This window comes from Ranitomeya variabilis, chromosome 3, assembly GCF_051348905.1.
Source record: "Ranitomeya variabilis isolate aRanVar5 chromosome 3, aRanVar5.hap1, whole genome shotgun sequence".
Lineage (NCBI taxonomy): Eukaryota > Metazoa > Chordata > Amphibia > Anura > Dendrobatidae > Ranitomeya > Ranitomeya variabilis.
In genome coordinates this window covers 530,189,573-530,211,648 of record NC_135234.1, presented here as the reverse complement: position 1 = coordinate 530,211,648, position 22,076 = coordinate 530,189,573, and positions in this window count along the sequence as shown.

Sequence of the window (22,076 nt, the reverse complement as noted above, 5' to 3'; positions counted from 1 at the left end):
GAGTTTCAGGCTGATAAACCAGACCACTGTCCAGTGGGGAAACTGTTTGTTCCTGACAGATGGACTAGTAAAGTGATTTCTGAGGTTCATTGTTCTGTGTTGGCTGGCCATCCTGGGATTTTTGGTACCAGAGATTTGGTTGGTAGGTCCTTTTGGTGGCCTTCTTTGTCACGGGATGTGCGTTCTTTTGTGCAGTCCTGTGGGACTTGTGCGCGGGCCAAGCCTTGCTGCTCCCGCGTTAGTGGGTTGCTTTTGCCTTTCCCGGTTCCTGAGAGGCCTTGGACGCATATTTCTATGGATTTTATTTCAGATCTTCCGGTTTCCCAGAGGATGTCGGTTATCTGGGTGGTTTGTGACCGGTTTTCTAAGATGGTTCATTTGGTACCTATGCCTAAATTGCCTTCCTCTTCTGATTTGGTTCCGTTGTTTTTTCAGCATGTGGTTCGTTTGCATGGCATTCCGGAGAATATTGTGTCAGATAGAGGTTCCCAGTTTGTTTCTAAGTTTTGGCGGGCCTTTTGTGCTAGGCTGGGCATTGATTTGTCTTTTTCTTCCGCATTTCATCCTCAGACAAATGGCCAAACCGAGCGAACTAACCAGACTTTGGAAACTTATTTGAGATGCTTTGTGTCTGCTGATCAGGATGATTGGGTGGCTTTCTTGCCATTGGCCGAGTTTGCCCTTAATAATCGGGCTAGTTCTGCTACCTTGGTTTCACCCTTCTTTTGTAATTCTGGTTTTCATCCTCGTTTTTCTTCAGGGCAGGTTGAGCCTTCTGATTGTCCTGGGGTGGATTCTGTGGTTGACAGGTTGCAGCAAATTTGGGCTCATGTTGTGGACAATTTGGTGTTGTCTCAGGAGGAGGCTCAGCGTTTTGCTAACCGTCGTCGGCGTGTGGGTTCCCGGCTTCGGGTTGGGGATTTGGTTTGGTTGTCTTCCCGTCATGTTCCTATGAATGTTTCTTCCCCTAAGTTCAAGCCTCGGTTTATTGGTCCTTATAGGATTTCTGAGATTATCAATCCAGTGTCTTTTCGTTTGGCCCTTCCAGTCTCTTTTTCCATCCATAATGTTTTTCATAGAACTTTGTTGCGGAAATATGTGGTGCCCATTGTTCCCTCTGTTGATCCTCCTGCCCCGGTGTTGATTGATGGGGAGTTGGAGTATGTGGTGGAGAAGATTTTGGATTTTTGCTTTTCGATGCGGAAGCTTAAATATCTTGTCAAATGGAAGGGTTATGGCCAGGAGGATAATTCTTGGGTTGTTGCCTCCGATGTTCATGCTGACGATTTGGTTTGTGCCTTTCATTTGGCTCGTCCTGATCGGCCTGGGGGCTCTGGTGAGGGTTCGGTGACCCCTCCTCAAGGGGGGGGTACTGTTGTGAATTCTGCTCTTGGGCTCCCTCCGGTGGTTATAAGTGGTAGTGCTGCTGTCTTTGGATCGCAGCATTCATCAGGTGTGTCCACTTATTGCAAGTCTGACTGGGCTATTTAGTCTTGTTTGACCCTTTAGTCAGTGCCAGTTGTCCATTGTTCCTGGAGGATTCACATCCCTGCCTGGTCTCTCCATCTTTGCTGTTCATTTCAACAAAGTTAAGTTCTGACCTTGTTTTTTGCAGTCCACATGCTGTGGGCCTTATTGTTCAGTTCTTTTTCATGTTTTGTCTTGTCCAGCTTGGTCTGTATAAGGATTTGTTCAGCCAAACTGGTATCTCTGGAGATGCAGATATACCCTCCATATCTTTAGTTAGATGTGGAGATTTTGCATTTTCTGTGGTGGATATTTTTTAGTGTTTTAATACTGACCGCATAGTACTCTGTCCTATCCTTTCTATTTAGCTAATAAGCGGCCTCCTTTGCTAAATCCTGATTTCAGTCTGCGTATGTTATTTCCCTCTCCTCTCACAGTCAATATTTGTGGGGGGCTGTCTATCCTTTGGGGATTTTCTCTGAGGCAAGATAGTTTTCCCTTTTCTATCTCTAGGGGTATTTAGTCCTCCGGCTGTGTCGAGCTGTCTAGGGAGTGTTAGGTACATTCCACGGCTACTTCTAGTTGCGGTGTTAAGTTCAGGGTCTGCTGTCAGTACAGGTACCACCTTCTCCAGAGTGCGTCTCATGCTGCTCCTAGGCCACCAGATCATAACACCATGAGAGGAGAATAAGCTTTGGTGTTGTCATTCATAGTCTCTGAAAAAAGGTCAAGAAAGCAAAAATTGGGTTGGGGTATGTAAACTTTTGAGCACAACTGTATATATGCATATAATGTTAGTACAATTGTTGTGCCTGGCTAGTAAGTTCTATTATATATTATTTCTGAGGTAAAGGACAGGGTTTACACTATATGATGTTGTAAAGTAAGCTGACTATACTCTTACATTGGGAGGACACTTGTTATTCTGGTGAGAGTGACTGAAAGACTCCTATATGGATACAAACATATATATATATATATATATATATATATATATATATATATATATATATATATATATATATATATATTCATGTGGAATTGAATTCTACTCAAATATTACAAAAATGTGGATTTTTTTGTAATTCGCTTCTGTGTGGTTTCAACAAAACCATAAAGGGTTATCAAAGATTAAAAAACTTTAAAATATACTAATGTCCACCTTATCTCTTAACTCTCTGGCGCCTCTGACCTTGGTCACATCTTTTTATCATAGCTGTGAGAACTGAAATCCTCAAGCTTTTCACAATGGGCCAGGACTTCCACACGCAAAGTCATTGCACACATCATAACATCAGATATTTGTAAATTATGTATGCTTGTGCAAAATGATTCCAAGCTGGGTTGCCAGCCATCCAGAAATTCCAGAACAGTCCATAAAAATAAGGCACTTTTTTGCCCTGTCCTTAAAAAAATTGTGACTTTTTTAAGTTAACGAAACTTATGCAAATTATTTTGACTGTAATTATCATCAATTTAGAGTTTATAGTAAACACAGCTGATGCCTACATATCAGAACTATGGGCTGTAGACATGGATCACTTACAATCATAATGGCTTATTATGGTTTTACAATGTGTTTTTAAAAAACAATGTCTGTCTATGTCTTTTTGATAAACTGTCTAGAAAAATTAAAAATGTCAAGTTGGCAACCCTGGTCCCAGGCCTCGTCAAAAGCCATAAGTCCCCACCTAATATGAACTGGCACGGTGATTCAGCACTAGTGGTGGTGATAAGAAGATGCGATGAAAACCGGACGCGTGATGATGAGGATCAGCGAGGCCGGAGAGGTGAGAATTAGGGTGAGTATAAGTGTTTTTATGGATTTTTTACATCTTACTTTTATTATGCTCTGGTGTATATAGGGAGTTCAAGCACAATAAGGGACATTTGCAGAGAATAACAATTCTGCAAATCAAATTTTCCAGGAAAATCTAAACAAACAGGCGAATTCCAATTTTGCCTTATCCATTCATCTCTACTCCTATATAAGCAAATGATCAATATATTTTTTAAGTCACATTTTATATTATAATTTCCCAGAGTATTATCAGCACTAGCATTATTTGAGTTGTAAATAAAATCATATCATGTATGCTTATTTCAATAGACTTAGTTGGAAATACACTCACCGGCCACTTTATTAGGTACACCATGCTAGTAACGGGTTGGACCCCCTTTTGCCTTCAGAACTGCCTCAATTCTTCGTGGCATAGATTCAACAAGGTGCTGGAAGCATTCCTCAGAGATTTTGGTCCATATTGACATGATGGCATCACACAGTTGCCGCAGATTTGTCGGCTGCACATCCCAAAGATGCTCCATACAAGGCAGGATGGATCCATGCTTTCATGTTGTTTATGCCAAATTCTGACCCTACCATCCGAATGTCGCAGCAGAAATCGAGACTCATCAGACCAAGCAACGTTTTTCCAATCTTCTACTGTCCAATTTCGATGAGCTTGTACGAATTGTAGCCTCAGTTTCCTGTTCTTAGCTGAAAGGAGTGGTACCCGGTGTGGTCTTCTGCTGCTGTAGCCCATCTGCCTCAAAGTTCGACGCACTGTGCGTTCAGAGATGCTCTTAGGCCTACCTTGGTTGTAACGGGTGGCGATTTGAGTCACTGTTGCCTTTCTATCAGCTCGAACCAGTCTGCCCATTCTCCTCTGACCTCTGGCATCAACAAGGCATTTCCGCCCACAGAACTGCCGCTCACTGGATTTTTTTTCTTTTTCGGACCATTCTCTGTAAACCCTAGAGATGGTTGTGCGTGAAAATCCCAGTAGATCAGCAGTTTCTGAAATACTCAGACCAGCCCTTCTGGCACCAACAACCATGCCACGTTCAAAGGCACTCAAATCACCTTTCTTCCCCATACTGATGCTCGGTTTGAACTGCAGGAGATTGTCTTGACCATTGTCTACATGCCTAAATGCACTGAGTTGCCGCCATGTGATTGGCTGATTAGAAATTAAGTGTTAACAAGAAGTTGGACAGGTGTACCTAATAAAGTGGCCGGTGAGTGTAAGTAGCAATTTAGACTCATGAATGGCTGACTATAATGTTTGTATAAGGGATCTCTGATAAGAAATCCAGATAATTTCTTCTTCCTGTGATCATTTTACACTTGAAAAGAAAATGGCTTGATTGAAGTGTAACACAATAAAAAAATTGACAAGTAAAAACAATGAAAAGCACAAACATGTGTATAAACAGTATTCTGATACCTGCTTGGGTCAAGGACACCATCACTGGTGAATTTCAGCGAGTGATGAAACATACTATCAATACACTGAAAATGTATATTTCACAAAATAAATCTTATGTAAGAAGCAATATAAATAACTACATTCCATATGGTTATGTAAAAAAAATAGCAATACCAAAATAAAAAAATCTGTGAACATGAAATCATGTAAAATCACATAAGGCCTGATCCACGTGGGTGTGCGAGCCCACAAATAGCCCTAATCACAGCTTCAGCAAAAGTGTTTTCCATGATTACAGATTTATCTCTAGTTTCTCTAGTTTTGAAATCCTCACAAAAAATGTCCATGCATATTTATAAATGATTTTAGACTCTTATTTCGAACCTTCATTTTTAATCTTCCTGCACGTTTCATTGCTAGCATAGAGGCATATTTCCAATTACGGCCCTCTTGTTAGCTCCTAACTGGAAACAGCTCTTACATTTCTCACGTTTTGTAGAATAACAAATTTGTACTGAAAGTGCTGAATCTTTCCTTTATCTTGTTATAGGGGACATTAAATAGCATCACAGATTTCGGCATTACATCCTTTAGGCCAGTTGGCGCATTTTTAAAGATTCCTTGAGACGGATAAAGGAACAGATGGAGTTTAAGGTGTCATTCAGTTTCATTTATGCAATGTCTGGTTGTTCGACCACTGAACATACAGTAACTGGCGTGCTACTGTTCCCCATGGCATGAAAGCCATGAAATATGTGACCTGCTGTCCCCTGCATCATCACTAAATACAATCATAGTGTATGCATGAACGGCATCTGCCACAGTCAAGATAAGACTTCTTTTCTATCTCTTTTCTTCTTGGCAACCATAGACTCTTAGATACTCATAAATATTTGCTGAAAGCACTGCCACCGGCTCTCAACGTTTCCTGTGACCATCAGCTCTACTGATTGTTTTAAAATGCACGTTTCTTGCAGCCTTTTGACATTATTTCACCCGAGGGGGCACTTTCTCCTGCTGGCTACTCTACAGTGCATCAACTCCCTTTCTCTGTCTGCTGCCACTCAGTGATTGAGCACTTTTGTACTGATCTCTTTCCTCTGGCTGCCGGCCGTACATTAGATTATTATTATTTTTTACTCTGAGTTTTTTTCCATCTGATGTGTGTACCAGGTGATGTAGCACAACAACTGGATTCAAGATTGACTGTGAATTCTTCTTCTAAATCAATGCTGCTAATTACCATTGTATCCCTTTCTCACCATTGTTCTGTGCTTAAGAGCATGACATGCACTGAGTAACTGGTAGATCTAGTCCTGGGGAAGTGGAACGTGCTTTGTTACGTTGCTTGTCCACATGATGACACTTTGATAAACATATCCATGAATCTAAATAAGAGTTTATAATATACAGATATGGGCGACAGTGTTGCCTCCCATGAAATAGCTCCAGAAAAGTATTTCTCCAAGAAAAATATTGCAACTGCACATGTTTTGTTAAACACATGTTTATTTCCTTTTTGTGTATTGGAATAACATAAGAAAATAGTGGAGAATAAAAGTCAAATTGGGCATAATTTCACACAAAATCCCCCAAATGGGCTAGATAAAATTGTTGGCACCTTTCCAAAATTGTGAGTAAACAACTTTTCTGTAAGCATGTGATGCTCGTTCAAACTCAACTGTGGCAAGTAACAGGTGTAGGCAATATGAAAATCACACCTGAAACCAGATAAAAAGGGAGAAGTTGACTCAGTCATTGTGTGTCTGCGTGCCACAGTAAACATGGAGAACAGAAAGAGGAGAAGAGAACTGTCTGTGCACGGATCTTATAATTGCTGTTGGGGGAAGGCACCCATCAAATATGAGAGACCTGGAGCAGTTTGCAAAAGAAGAGTGGTCCAAAATTCCATTTGAGATGTGTAAGTAGCTTGCTGATGGTTCTAAAGGGTGTGCAACCAAATATTAAATTTAGGGCACCAACAAATTTTATCCAGCCCATTTTGGGATTTTGTGTGAAATTATGTCCAATTTGCCTTTGTTCTCAGTTTTTTTGTGTTGTTCCAATACACACAAAGGAACTAAATATGAGTTTAACAAAACATATGTAATTGCAATCATTTTCTGGGAGAAATACTTTATTTTTTCGAACAATTTCAAGGGTGCTAACACTTTTGGTCATGACTGTATATGTGAATATATACATATATGCAAATTGCCTCTTCTGAGAAAAAGAGGACTTAACTCTATTGTGCCACCTGTTGGAAGTAGCGATGCTACAAGTCACAATCAACCCTTTAACGAGTCGTGCAATATGACTTAGGATAAAAGCCAAATCAATATCTCAATTCGCAGACACGGTGTTTCGGGCTGTTGGCCCTCATCAGTGTGAAGCATGAGAACTGATTTGGCTAGGTGAGAGGCTCTGGACTGAGGTCTAAGGGGTAACGTTTCTCCTTATGGAGAGTGACATACCAGCTGGCTTGTCAAGGTAAGGAGGCTTATTCGCCGTGCAATGCTCCTCTGGGAAATTAAATATGCAAATTGCCTCTTCTGAGAAAAAGAGGACTTAACTCTATAGCACCACCTGTTGGAAGTAGCGATCCTACAAGTCACAATCAACCCTTTAACGAGTCGTGCAATATGACTTGAGGCTGAGTCACACATAACGATATCGCTAACGATATCGTTGCAACATCACGCTTTTGGTGACGTAGCAACGATCCCGCTAACGATCTCGTTATGTGTGACAGCGACCAACGATCAGGCCCCTGCTGGGAGATCTTTGGTCGATGGGAATGATCAGGACCTTTTTTTGGTCGCAGATCACCCGCTGTCATCGCTGGATCGGCGTGTGTGACGCCGATCCAGCGATGTGTTCACTTGTAACCAGGGTAAATATCGGGTTACTAAGCGCAGGGCCGTGCTTAGTAACCCGATATTTACCCTGGTTACTATTGTAAAAGTTAAAAAAAACACAGTACATACTCACATTCTGATGTCTGTCACGTCCCCCGGCGTCCATAGGGTTAAAACTGCTTTCGGCAGGAGCGCTGCTAATATGCATGCGCTGCTGCTGAGAGCTTCCCTGCACTGACTGTGTCAGCGCCGGCCGTAAAGCAGAGCACAGCGGTGACGTCACTGCTGTTACTGCCGGCGCTGACACATTCAGTTTACATTACATTCAAGTTACACATTGTTTACCCTGGTTACCCGGATGCTGCAGGGGGACTTCGGCATCGTTGAAGACAGTTTCAACGATGCCGAAGTCGTTCCCTTGATCGTTGGTCGCTGGAGAGAGCTGTCTGTGTGACAGCGCCCCAGCGACCACACAACGACTTACCAACGATCACGGCCAGGTCGTATCGCTGGTCGTGATCTTGGTAAGTCGTTTAGTGTAACGGTACCTTTAGGATAAAAGCCAAATCAGTATCTCAATTCGCAGACACAGTGCAGAATATATAATGATAGGTATATATAGATATATCAAAATGCGAAAATGATTGCACTCAATAGTGTTAAAACATGTCAATGTGAAATACATGAAGTGTGAATAGCAAAATGGCTTTTGAAATTTAGGAAAAATGCACATGAGACAATTAGCACAAAATTTGGCCAAATAGTGTGAGCCAATCAACCATCGTCAAGGTAATCTCATGAATCTGATGGATCCCTGACCTACCTGCCCAGTGTGAACACTTACCTATGGCTAATATCTGAATGTATTGGTAAATATAAACACCTCCCTTGGTAAAGCTTACATTTATGAATTGGTTGGAACCTAATGTGATTAGATATAATTAAAATCACCACATGGTGAAGGGCAGAGTGCTTAGTCAGAAAGCTTAGCATATAAATAACAGAAAAACTGACTGAAACCTCAAGAACTAGTCTGAACAGGTGCAGGTGCATACAAAAAAAAAGCAAAAAAGCAACTTACTTATTAAAATGCGAAAACGGTTGCGCTCAATAGTGTTAAAACATGTCAATGTGATATACATGAAGGGCTAAATTTTGTGCTAAACGTCTCATGTGTATTTTTCCTAAATTTTAAAAGCCACTATTCCCATTTCATGTATTTCACATTGACATGTTTAACACTATTGAATGCAATCATTTTTGCATTTTGATATGTAAGTTGCTTTTTTTTTTTTGTATGTACCTGTTCAGACTAGTTCTTGAGGTTTCAGTCAGTTTTTCTATCTATATATATAAGAGGCATTGTGATTACTCGCTAATCCCGCCCCCCGCACAGTAGTTCCGCCCCCCACCACATCACCACAGTAGCTCCGCCCCACCACACACAATCCTGCCCCCACCACATTACCACACACAATCCCACCCCCCCAGCACATTACCACACACAATCGCGCCCCCCAGCACATTACCACACACAATTCCGCCCCCCCACCACATCACCACACATAATCCCGCCCCCACCACATTACCACACATAATCCCGCCCCCAATCACATTACCACACATAATCCCGCCCCCAACCACATTACCACACATAATTCCGCCCCAACCACATTACCACACATATTCCCGCCCCCCCAACCACATTACCACATAATCCCGCCCCCCAACCACATTACCACACACAATCCCGCCCCCCCACCACATCACCACACATAATCCCGCCCCCCACCACATTACCACACATAATCCCACCCCCCAATCACATTACAACACATAATCCCGCTCCCCAACCACATTACCACACATAATCCTGCCCTCAACCACATTACCACACATAATCCCGCCCCCCAACCACATTACCACACATAATCCCACCCTCCAACCACATTACCACACATAATCCCGCCCCCCCACCACCACACATAATCCCGCACCCCCAACACATCACCACACATAATCCTGCCCCCCACCACATCACCACACATAATCCCGCCCCCACCACATCACCACACATAGTCCCGCCCCTCCACCACATCACACATAATCCCGCCCCCCACCACATTACCACAGATAATCCCGCCCCCACCACATTGCCACACAATCCTGCCCCCCACCACATCACTACAAATAATCCCGCCCCCCACATGACCACACATAATCCCACCCCCCACCACATCACCACACAATACCGCCCCCCCACCACATTACCACACATAATGCCGCCCCTCCACCACACATAATCCTGCCCCCCACATCACCACACATAATCCCGCCCCCAACACATCACCACACATAATCCTGCCTCCCACCCCATCACCACACATAATCCCGCCCCCCACCACATCACCACACATAGTCCCGCCCCTCCACCACATCACACATAATCCCGCCCCCCACCACATTACCACAGATAATCCCGCCCCCCACCACATTGCCACACAATCCTGCCCCCCACCACATCACCACACATAATCTCGCCCACCCACCACATCACTACACATAATCCCGCCCCCCACATTACCACACATAATCCCACCCCCCACCACATCACCACACAATCCCCCCCACCACATTACCACACATAATCCCGCCCCCCCACCACATTACCACACATAATCCTGCCCCCCCACCACATCACCACACACAATCCCGCCCCCCACATTACCACACGAGGCTCCGTCCCCACACATTACCACACGAGGCTCCATCCCCACACATTACCACACAAGGCTCCGACCCCCCACATTACCACACGAGGCTCCATCCCCACACATTACCACACGAGGCTCCGTTCCCACACATTACCACACGAGGCTCCATCCCCCCACATTACCACACGAGGCTCCGTCCCCACACATTACCACACGAGGCTCCTTTCCCACACATTACCACATGAGGCTCCGTCCCCACACATTACCACACGAGGCTCCGTCCCCACACATTACCACATGAGGCTCCATCCCCACACATTACCACACGACACTCCGTCCCCCCACATTACCACACATCTTACTGAATCCAGTTTGTTTTTGATTTTACACTGTGAATAAATTGTATTATTAGTATTATTCAGATTTTTAATGATTATTATTGTTATTAACTTCATTTTAAGTTAATTTACCACCTGCGTAAGCGCTATTGAATGTTGTCATTATTTACTTTAGTTTAATCACCAGCAGCGTTAATTAGATAGCAATGAGCGTGCTGAGCGTTAGCTGGCTGGAAACAGCTAGTTTATATATAGACTAGATCAAGGCCCGATGCTATTGCATCGGGAGGGCGGTAATGTCATAATGGGGGCAGGATTTGCAGCATTGAGAATCTCTCCTCCCATGTGCTCACCCACCTATCCACTCTCTCTTTCCCCATGACTTCTCCCATCTGTGCACTTTTCTTTGACCTGTCAACCCCATGTGCTATCCCCCTTGTCTGCTATCTCTCTCCTTCCTGTTCTGTGTTCTCCCCTCAAAGACAATATTGACATTACAGCAGATTGCAGAGGATACATTTTGTGAGGTAAAATATTGTTTAAAAACAGTCAGTGAAATATTTTACCTGACAAAATGAATCCTCTGTGATCCCCTGCTGTAATGTCAGTATTGTCTTTTGCTTACTCCCCTGCCCAGGGGATGTGGTATGCTCCGTACACGGTCAGACACAGACAATTTTTAAAATGAACTTTTGTTCATGGGAAAACCCCATTAATGTGATCAGCTTCCTCTGCCTGCAGACACATTGCGCATCTGTCGCCAGGATCAGTCAAATGATTCAGTGCGCCTGCATGGAATTCGCACAGGCACAGTAAATCAGACCACCGCCATCTTTTGCAGACAGATAACAGCAGTCACATTAAAACTGCGCATGTGCTCCTCCTGTACAAAGATGGCGGTGGCCAGTGAATCATTTGACTGATCCCGGAGGTGGCGTGTTCGCGACAGTGTTCCGCTGGTGGTACCACGCAAGAGGCTGCGTACGGCGTATACAGTGTGTGTGTGTGTGTGTGTGTGGTGGGACGGTGTTCCGCTAGTGATACCGTGCAGTAGTTTCCATATTGAGACACCCATCACTTGGGTGTCCCAATATGGAGGTCGGCGAACTTCCGACGCTTGGAATTCTGGGATTCGGACACGACTGGACGGAGCAGGATGTGAAGACATTACAAGGTAAGTATATATTAAGATATATACAAAAAGTATATCATAAAAGTGAGCCCAACACTCACGTTTTTGTTCTTTTTTTATTATATCTTTTCATAGGACAACACTGAAGATGACATTTTGATACAGTGTAAACTAGTTAGTGTACAGCTTGTATAACAGTGTAAATTTGGTGTCCACTCTAAATTACTCAGCACACAGCTATTAATGTCTAAACTACTGTCAACAAAAGTGAGTACACCCCTAAGTTAAAATGGCCAATTTGTGCCCAGTTAGCCATTTTCACCCCCTGGTGTCATGTGATTCATTAATGTTACAAGGTCTCAGATGTGAATGGGGAGCAGGTGTGTTAAATTTGGTGTTATCACTTGCACAATATTTGATACTGGTCACTGGACGTTCAATATGGCACCTCATGGCAAACATCTTTCAGAGAATCTGAAAAAAATAATTATTACTTTACATAAAGTTGGCCTAGGCTATAAGAAGATTGCCAACACCTCGCCATTAGTGTTGAGCATTCCGATACCGCAAGTATCGGGTATCGGCCGATACTTGCGGTATCGGAATTCCGATACCGAGTTCCGATACTTTTGTGGTATCGGGAATCGGTATCGGAACCATATTCATGTGTAAAATAAAGAATTAAAATAAAAAATATGGATATACTCACCTCTCCGGCGGCCCCTGGATCTTACCAATGTAACCGGGAGCCTCCGTTCCTAAGAATGAGCGCGTGAAGGGCCTTCGATGACGTCGCGGCTTCTGATTGGTCGCGTGACCGCTCATGTGACCGCTCATGCGACCAATCAGAAGCCGCGACGTCAGCCGCGACGTCATCGAAGGTCCTTCACGGGCTCATTCTTAGGAACGGAGGCTCCCGGTTACAGCGGTAAGGTCCAGGGGCCACCTGAGAGGTGAGTATATCCATATATATCCATATACTCACCTCTCCGGCGGCCCCTGGACCTTACCGCTGTAACCGGGAGCCTCCGTTCCTAAGAATGAGCCCGTGAAGGACCTTCGATGACGTCGCGGCTGACGTCACGGCTTCTGATTGGTCGAGTGAGCGGTCACATGAGCGGTCACGCGACCAATCAGAAGCCTCGACGTCATCGAAGGCCCTTCACGCGCTCATTCTTAGGAACGGAGGCTCCCGGTTACAGCGGTAAGATCCAGGGGCCACCGGAGAGGTGAGTATATCCATATTTTTTATTTTAATTCTTTATTTTACACATGAATATGGATCCCAGGGCCTGAAGGAGAGTTTCTTCTCCTTCAGACCCTGGGAACTATTCCGATACTTTGCGTCCCATTGAAATGCATTGGTATCGGGTATTGGTATCGGCGATATCCGATATTTTTCGGGTATCGGCCGATACTATCCGATACCGATACTTTCAAGTATCGGACGGTATCGCTCAACACTACTCGCCATGATTCACCAAAGAGGTTGAGTGCACGTGCTCAGCGTCATATCCAGAGGTTGTCTTTTCAAAATAGATGTATGAGTACTGCCAACATTGCTGCAGAGGTTAAAGGGGTAGCTTAACCTGTCAGTCCTGAGACCATACGATGCAAACTGCATCAAACTGGTCTGCGTGGCTGTTGTCCCAGAAGGAAGCCTCTTCTAAAGATGATGCCCAAGAAAGCCCGCAGTTTGCTGAAGACAAGCAGACTAAGGGCATGGCTTAGTTGAACCAGGCGAGGAGCACAAAGACAAGTGTGCCTTGCATACAGTCAAGCATGTTGGTTGAAGTGTCATGATTTGCGGCTGCATGAGTGTTGGCAGCTATGGGAAGCTAAACCATGAATGCCAACATGTAATAAAGTAGAGCATGATACCCTCCCTTCAGAAACTTGTCCGCAGGGCAGAATTCCAACATGATAATATAATGACTCCAAACAAACCTCCAAGATGACCACTGCCTTGCTAAAGTAACTAAGGGTAAAGATGTTGGACTGGCCAGCATGTCTTCAGGCCTAAACCCTATTGAGCATCAAACATAAGGTGGAGGATGGCGAAGTCTCAAACATCCACCAGCTCCATGATGTAGTCATGGAGGAGTGGAAGAGGATTTCAGTGGCAACCTGTGAAGCTCTAGTGAATTCCATGCCCAAGACAGTTAAGGTAGTGCTTGAAAATAATGATGGTCACACAAAATATTGACACTTGGAGTACAATTTGGTACAATTTGGCCATTTTCACTTAGGGCTGTACTCACTTTTATTGTCAGTGATTTAGACATTAATGGCTATCCATTGAGTTATTTAGATGGCACAAGAAATATACACTGTTATACATGCTGTACACTGACTACATTACATTGTATCAAAGTGTCATATCTTCAGTATTGTCCCATGAAAAGATATAATAAAATATTTACATAAATGTAAGGGATGTACTTACTTTTGTGATATACTGTATAAATATATAATATTTATATTTATGTTACCTTTTTGTTTTCTCACGCTTTCTTAAGGACCCGACCATGATCTATTTCTTCTCATCCAAAAATATACTTGGAATAATGTTGTGAATGATAATCAGGCAAGATGTTTACATTTTGCACTGAAAATTGAAGATTTGGGACAAATAAGAATGCAATGAGATTTTCAAAGCCAATCCATATGTAGAAGATTCAATCATTGCAATATTTAGGATTTTTCCAACCTGCAATGTGCCTTTTATAGTAACATAGTTAGCAAGGCCAAAAAAAGACATTTGTCCATCCAGTTCAGCCTATATTCTGTCAGGATAAATCCCCAGATCTACGTCTTTCCAAAGAACCTAATAACTGTAAGATACAATATTGTTTTGCTGCAGGAAGACATCCAGGCCTCTCTTGAACCCCTCGACTGACCTCGCCATCACCACCTCCTCAGGCAAGGAATTCCAGATTCTCACTGCCCTAGCAGTAAAGAATCTTCTTCTATGTTGGTGGAAAAACCTTCTCTCCTCCAGACATTGCAGAATTGTTTTGTATAATCTCTGTGCAGAACCCTACGCAATGCGTTATAAGATGGCTTTGATTCAGATTTACCACAGAATGAATGTACCCTTAAGAGACCATTAAAGAAAGCATAACAAGATGGGTGATTAAACACAAACAGTGAAGCCCAGCATTCACTGTTGTATTTCAGAGGTTAAATGACCAAGAGAGAAAGTCAATCACTGCTGTTATTATTGAGGGCAGCCGTCAATCACAATCATTGCACTGGGAATCATGTGGGTACAACCACATAACAATGCAAAAAGAAAACTTCCTCTAACATGTCGACCTGGACTACCAGGTTCATCGGACCAAGAAGCAGGACCTGAGCTGCACTTCAAGAAACTATGTTTTCAAGTTAACTTTTTCAATTTATTTTCTATTACTTTCATATTATGTATTTGATGATACCGTAATATAGTGAGGAATAAAGTGGATTCCTGTAAAATAAACCCCAAAAGAATGAGAATGTTCTAGTTTTTTATTACCTGGCACAAATAAAATCATAGTGGAGGGGTCAATGTCTCATTCAGTAGAATATAAAAGAAAACTCTCGGCTTGAAAACACAAAGATAATATATTATTGGTATTAAAACACCTGCGATTGAAATGAATGAAGATCATTACGGTGTTTAATCTGTTCACGCATCAATTCTGAATATTTACCCTACAATAAAGTCCTGCTGACAGTATGTTTCTCTCCGTTATCATTGAAGATGAGTTTGTTTCCGACGTGATGTCAGTCTATCAGATCTGATGAATTACCTTTTGTCACAAGATATCATCCAAATGTCTGTTTGTAGCCACTCGTGTGAGTCTCCCTAGGTCTCTAGAGCGGGAAGATTTATTTACTTAATGTATTTGTTAATTTGTATAATGCAGCTCTTGTGTACACACGGACAATGCTGACACAATTCATTTTACATAGATTACAGTTTAGTTTGCAATATGATAATGTACTAAACAAACACTCTCCGGCAGATGGTAAGGTTGGTTGTAGGTCTCATGTATTTTATTTCAGCCATTCATCACTGAGACTCATTCTTCAGCTACTGTTGTTTTACCGTGTACTAAACAATTGTAATTATATCCCTCACCTACATTGATAGTATGATGAAGAATATGAAGCAAAATATACATCAGGACCTAGAGCTGCCATGTCTCATTGTGGGTAATGTGACACATTAAGGACCCCCATAAACATGAAATTGTAGTATGTTGCTGGCTGCACACTTGTTTAAAGGGGTTCTCCAACAGTAAAATATTTTTATGCATGGATCTTTTGAAAATATCAAACACAGACATATCTGTTTTCCAGGATCCCTGCAGATCCCATGGGTTGCTCCAGAGGTCTGCGCCATGTAGAAGTCAAAGCACCTGTAATTGACTGCTGCGGTCAGATGACCAGAAGAGCTTGTCATTGGATTTTTCTCTAATGATGTGCTCTTTTAGTCACCGACTGCTATCAGGTTTTCCAGTAATAAAATATTTTTTGGGGCATAAATATTTTGAAAATAAAAGGATGCATTCTCATCTTACAGGGCACCTGTGGATTCACCACAGGCTGCTCCATATGTCTGTGCCATTCAGAAGTCACAGCATCGATGCACCTGAAATTAGATGGCTGCAGGGTTCAGATGACTAGAAGAACACATCATCAGATGTTCTTCTAATGATGTGCTTTTTAAGTCACCTGATTGTTGCAGCCAATCACTGGCTGCAGTGGTTCCTTGACTTCTAAACAGAGCACACATGCTTATGTAGCTGTAAGCGGGCTGGATCCCTGGGGGCCATGGAGGATAAGTATGACTCCATTTTTTTATTTTCAAACAATCCTTACCTAAATGAAATAATTTTCGTGTCAGGCAACCGTTCAATGAAAGAGTAAATAATGAATTATCATAATACTGACAAACTCATATACAGTACTTTTTTGTAAATTGCGTGGTATAGTCGTTCAACCTGACCATTTATGTTCAGTGACACCAACCAGCGAACGAACAATCTTTATGAGAATATCTTATTAAAAAACAATCATTCATGGATTAATCATTTTTCTTTGAATGAAAGATCTATTATCTAAACAAATAAAACAGATGAATTCAACTATTATTTGTTTTAAGCTCCATACTGACATATGACATAAAGGAACAATATATGTCGCTTCTCTGACTTTGATGCGGGTTTAGAATCTGAGCTCACATCTTTCCCAGCAGATGATATCTGTAATATTCAGCCATCATCTGCCTATAAAAGACTTGAGCACCACCCTTTTAACCCCTTAGGCTACTTTCACACTAGCGTCGGTACGGGGCCATCGCGCTGCGTCGGCCCGACGTACCGACGCATACTGTGCAAGCGCCGCACAACGGGGGCAGCGGATGCTGTTTTTCCACGCATCCGCTGCCCCATTGTGAGGTGCGGGGAGGTGGGGGCGGAGTTCCGGCCACGCATGTGCGGTCGGAAATGGCGGACCGTCGGCACAAAAAACGTTACATGTAATGTTTTTTGCTGCCGGCGGTCCGCCACATCACGACGCAACCGTCGCACGACGGTTGCGACGTGTGTCAATACGTCGCAATGCGTTGCTAATGTTAGTCTATGGGTAAAAAACGCATCCTGCAGACAATTTTGCAGGATGCGTTTTTTCGCCAAAACGACGCATTGCGACGTATGCAAAAAAAACGCTAGTGTGAAAGTAGCCTTAATGACCCGGGGTATTTTCATTTTTGTTTTTCGCTCCCCTCCTTCCCAGAGCCGTAACTTTTCTATTTTTCCGTCAATATGGCCATGTGAGGGTTTAATTTTTGCAAGACGAATTGTACTTTTGAACGACATCATTGGTTTTGCCATGTCGTGTACTAGAAAATGAGAAGAAATTCCAAGTGCGGTGAAATTGCAAAAAAAAATGCAATCCCACAATTGTTTTTTGTTTGGCTTTAGTGTCACCATTTTTTGTGATCTGGGGTTGAGTGAGGACTGTTTTTTGCGTGCCGAGCTGATGTTTTTAATGATACCATTTTGGGGCAGATACGTTCTTTTGATCCTCTGTTATTGCCGGATGGCAGGAAGCGCTTGTTAAATGCTGCTGTCAGAGTTTGACAGTGGCATTTAACTAGTTAATAGGTGCGACGGATCGTGATTCCACCCGTGCCTATTGCGGCACATGTCAACTGTTCAAAACAGCTGACATGTCCCGGCTTTGGGGTGGGCTCACCGTCGGAGCCTACATCAAAGCGGGGGTTCTGCCCTCGGACGTTCTATTCCATCCGAGGGCAGAAAGGGGTTAAATATGCCCTCTTTGGGAGGAGTTCTGTTCTTACTGTCCATGGAGCTTACGCAGGTTGCCATGAGGTCTGCTGAAGACCACAGTGCCTGTCATGACGGAGGTCCTAAGAAAGGCAGCTTGTGGCTGGCATTCATAAGAAACTGTGATTTTTGCTCTGCACAGCAATACAGGGGACAATACAAGGAAACTACAAAGTACAGTAGAAAAAAAGTTTTAAAAATAAGTAAACAAAAACATATATTCAAATCACTCCTTTATCACCCATTAAAAATAAATAACGTGATTTTAAACAGTGTAATAGGGTGCAGGGTTGAGTATGTCACCACAGAACAGACAGACCAACTGTTGGGGGGAATTTATTAACAGGGACAATATTCTCACAGGGAGAAAACAGTAGAATATGAACTGAAAAGATAACGGTGCAAAATATGGGAGTCAAACCGTGTAACAGAATTAAGCAGGATTTCCTGAGAAAAAGAACACTTATCAGTCTGATGAGGACTTGCTTGAAGGGTCGTCTTCTCCAACGTAGGCACGGAGAAACAGTGGCACTTGTCGTCCCTCTGTTGTCCGTGGGCTGAGTAGTCTCTAGGAATCCGCTGCCTGGGGTTTCGGGAGTTAATGTGATATGCACAGGCTCTGAGTCTTTAGCTTTTACAGCACAGCCTATCCCGGGAAAACGATGCTCAGTCTATTATTAAGTCTCTTAACAGGAATCAGGGGCTCTGCACTGATACCGTGGGTACCAGGGGTCAGTCTCTGCACTGATACCGTGGCTACCAGGGGGTCACAGTCTCTGCACGGGCCTCAAGGCGCCCCTCTCCAGTCACAGCAGAGTCCGCTTTCATGTACTCACAAGATGCAGTCTTTTTGGGCAATCTCCCTGCATTCGTCCTCTGACCGGGAGCCCTCTCTCTTCCTGACCGCTGCACACGCTGCTCTGCCACTTGCATGCGCGCCTTTTCCGCTCTCTGCCGGGCTTCCTTCCTGTCCCAGTCTGCAAGTCTGCCCCCCGGGGAACCTGTAGCACAGCTCAATGGTTCCAGACATGGAGCAGAGAAGGTAACCGCCCCCGGACTCTTCTTGTGTTCCACCTCCTTACATTTCCATGCTGCTTCATGCTGGGCCAGGATTTCTGCCTGCAACCAAGCCCAGTATGTCCCTGCACATATGCGTCATAAGGCCGGTGGTGGTAAGAAGAAGCAGACAGTGAGCAGAAGGGGTGAAGGAACAAACGAGCAGTGTGGTATCAGATTTTTTTTTCTACATCTTATTTTATTTTGCTCTGGCATCTCAAGATCATGAATTAGGAGGAGAATAAATTTGCTGTAAATCAAATTTCCTGGTAAAATCTGTGAGATTTGAAGAGATCCAATCTCGGCAAATTCAATCTTCTCTAACATGTACATAAACTCAAAGACTACACTACAGATTCCTCTTTTAGGATTTTATTTATTTCATTTTTCTAATACGACTCAGTGACCAAGGGAAGCGTGAATGTAGCAGATGTATCTCGCATATAAATTTGTCAAGAAACTATTTAAAATCTTTGTGATAACTGTAGTAATGGATAGCTGAACTACCAGCTAAACTGCTGGAAATATCAAACTCAAACTAACCCATTTACAGCAAGCACTTACATTCTGCCCAGAAAAGTGTAATAACAACAGACGATTCAATGAAATTCTATTAAATTTGCTAAGATTGTGTTGGAAAACAAGAGAAGTACAAATTCATTATTTCTGTCATGTAATACAGTACTTTATATCTTTCATTGTGTGGAAAAGCAAAAGCCATTTACTACATGCAATATAACGTGATTTGGGCTAAGATTATGGAGCACATTTATTCACTAACCAAATCTGTGTCCAAACACTTTAAAAGCTTTATACTGTATATACTTCAAATTTTAACACTGATGGCCCAATTCCTGTTAATTGTGATAATATTTAGATGTTGGTGTTTTTTATCATTTTAAAAACTCATATACAGACCAAATTACAGAGGGGTATACAAATTACTTTTTCTCAAATTCACACAGGATTTAACATAAAAAATGTGGCATGATGTTACATTGGATGACCTATTATAATGGTATTGCTACTAAGGAAAATACCAATGTTATTTGCTGTTATATGAAGGGTTATAAACATTATAAAAGGCAGAAGAGAGCATTTTAGAAAATTATAAGAATACAGCAGCACTCTGTAAGGCTAGGTTCATATTTGCGTTCAGGAGGACTGCGGATAGCTGCCTACTTCCTCCTTTCTTCCTCCAATAAGCTCCGCCTATGCTCCGCTACTGCTGTATGCGTTCTGAGTTTCCCTGCGTACATATCTTTAACATTGGGTACACAGGGACATGCATTGTATGCAGATGAGTCTGCATGTGGCGATTTGACGTGTGCGGCGAACGCACGGATACACAAAATTTTGATGGTATCTAGCACACAAATTGGCCAACTCATGAAAACCCATCAGCCATGACAAGGAGTACCTTTCTTTGGTAGGACCCTTAACCTAATATCTATCAAACATTGGACTAATCAAAAACAGCCTTATGCCTTCTTCACACGTCCACTTAAAGAAACATATGAGTGAGACAGTCCGTTTTTACTATTCATGTGGTTTTCTGTTGGCCTTCCATGTGTATGTATGTACCATCTGTGTCCCACCTGTGTGACGCATACCGGAATAGAATGCAGAATAGAAATTACAGATTTTAACGTGTTAAAGATGTACAAAGAGATAGATAGATAGATAGATAGATAGATAGATAGATAGATAGATAGATAGATAGATAGATAGATACATACAGTGAAGGAAATAATTATTTGATCCCTTGCTGATTTTGTATGTTTGCCCACTGACAAAGACATGAACAGACTATAATATTAAGGGTAGGTTAATTATAACATTTAGAGATAGATTATAAAAAAAAATCCAGAAAATCACATTGTATAAATGATATATAATCATTATATATATAATGATTTATTAAATAAACCACTGATCAATGTCCATGCTCACTGTTTTCCAGGATTTTTTTGTCCTTGTCCATTTCCCCCCTTCCCCTTTGCACCACACCCGTGCATTCGTCCTGCAGTCACTGAGTGTTGATCAGTGACACAAATCACTGATCCACACTCTTGCTCCTTGTTTTAGTGTCAGATAGTTAGCAGTAAAAATATACTGTAGTAATCGTTGTCTACTATGGTGTTTTTTACTGAATTGAGTTAGTATCAGATAATAAAGAGTAGAATATACCATAGTAATCATTGTCTAATATGATATTTTTTACTGAATTAGGTTAGTTTAAGTGCAGAAAAAAAGAATCATCCCTGCATCCATCCTACAGCCGTCGACCGCTAATCACTGACGCACATCAGTGATCAACCTTCGGTTGTTGAGGGGAGGTTGTGAAAAGAGAATACAAAAATAATATAGATTAGGGACAGTAAAATGTACTGTAGTAATTGTTGTCTACTACAGTATTTTTTACTTAATTGAGTTAGTGTCATTGAGGAAAAAAAGAATAATTCGTGCATGGTACAGCCGTCGAGCGCTTATCACTGATGCATATCAGTGTCATGTCGGACACTGTCCAGACCAGGTCATCTGACAGACAGCGGTAATTCCGCATTTTACCACTGTTTGCTCATTGGCGTTGGCTAGTTTTCGTCTGGCTGCTCCGGGGTTAATTTATCTGATCCTCGGATTGGAAGCTGGGCCATGCCCATTTCCTTTAAATGGTTCTCCTGATCTTTGGGCATCGCCGATTATAGCTTCTGTCTTATCCATAGTTATCTCGGTCCGGAGTGGAGAGCTGGTTGTTGGAGAATCGTTGCTGGTGGTGTATTTTGCTTTGTCTTATTTACTCCTTCCTATATTTGTATTTATTTTGCCCTGCACCTTTATAGTGTATTCCTGATTGACTGCGGCGTGGTGTATATTTTCCTTTATCCTTGTTTGTTATAACTGTGGGTATTGGTCTATTGCATTCACTGGGTGGTGGTGGGCGGTGGTGTTCAGTCTAGGGCT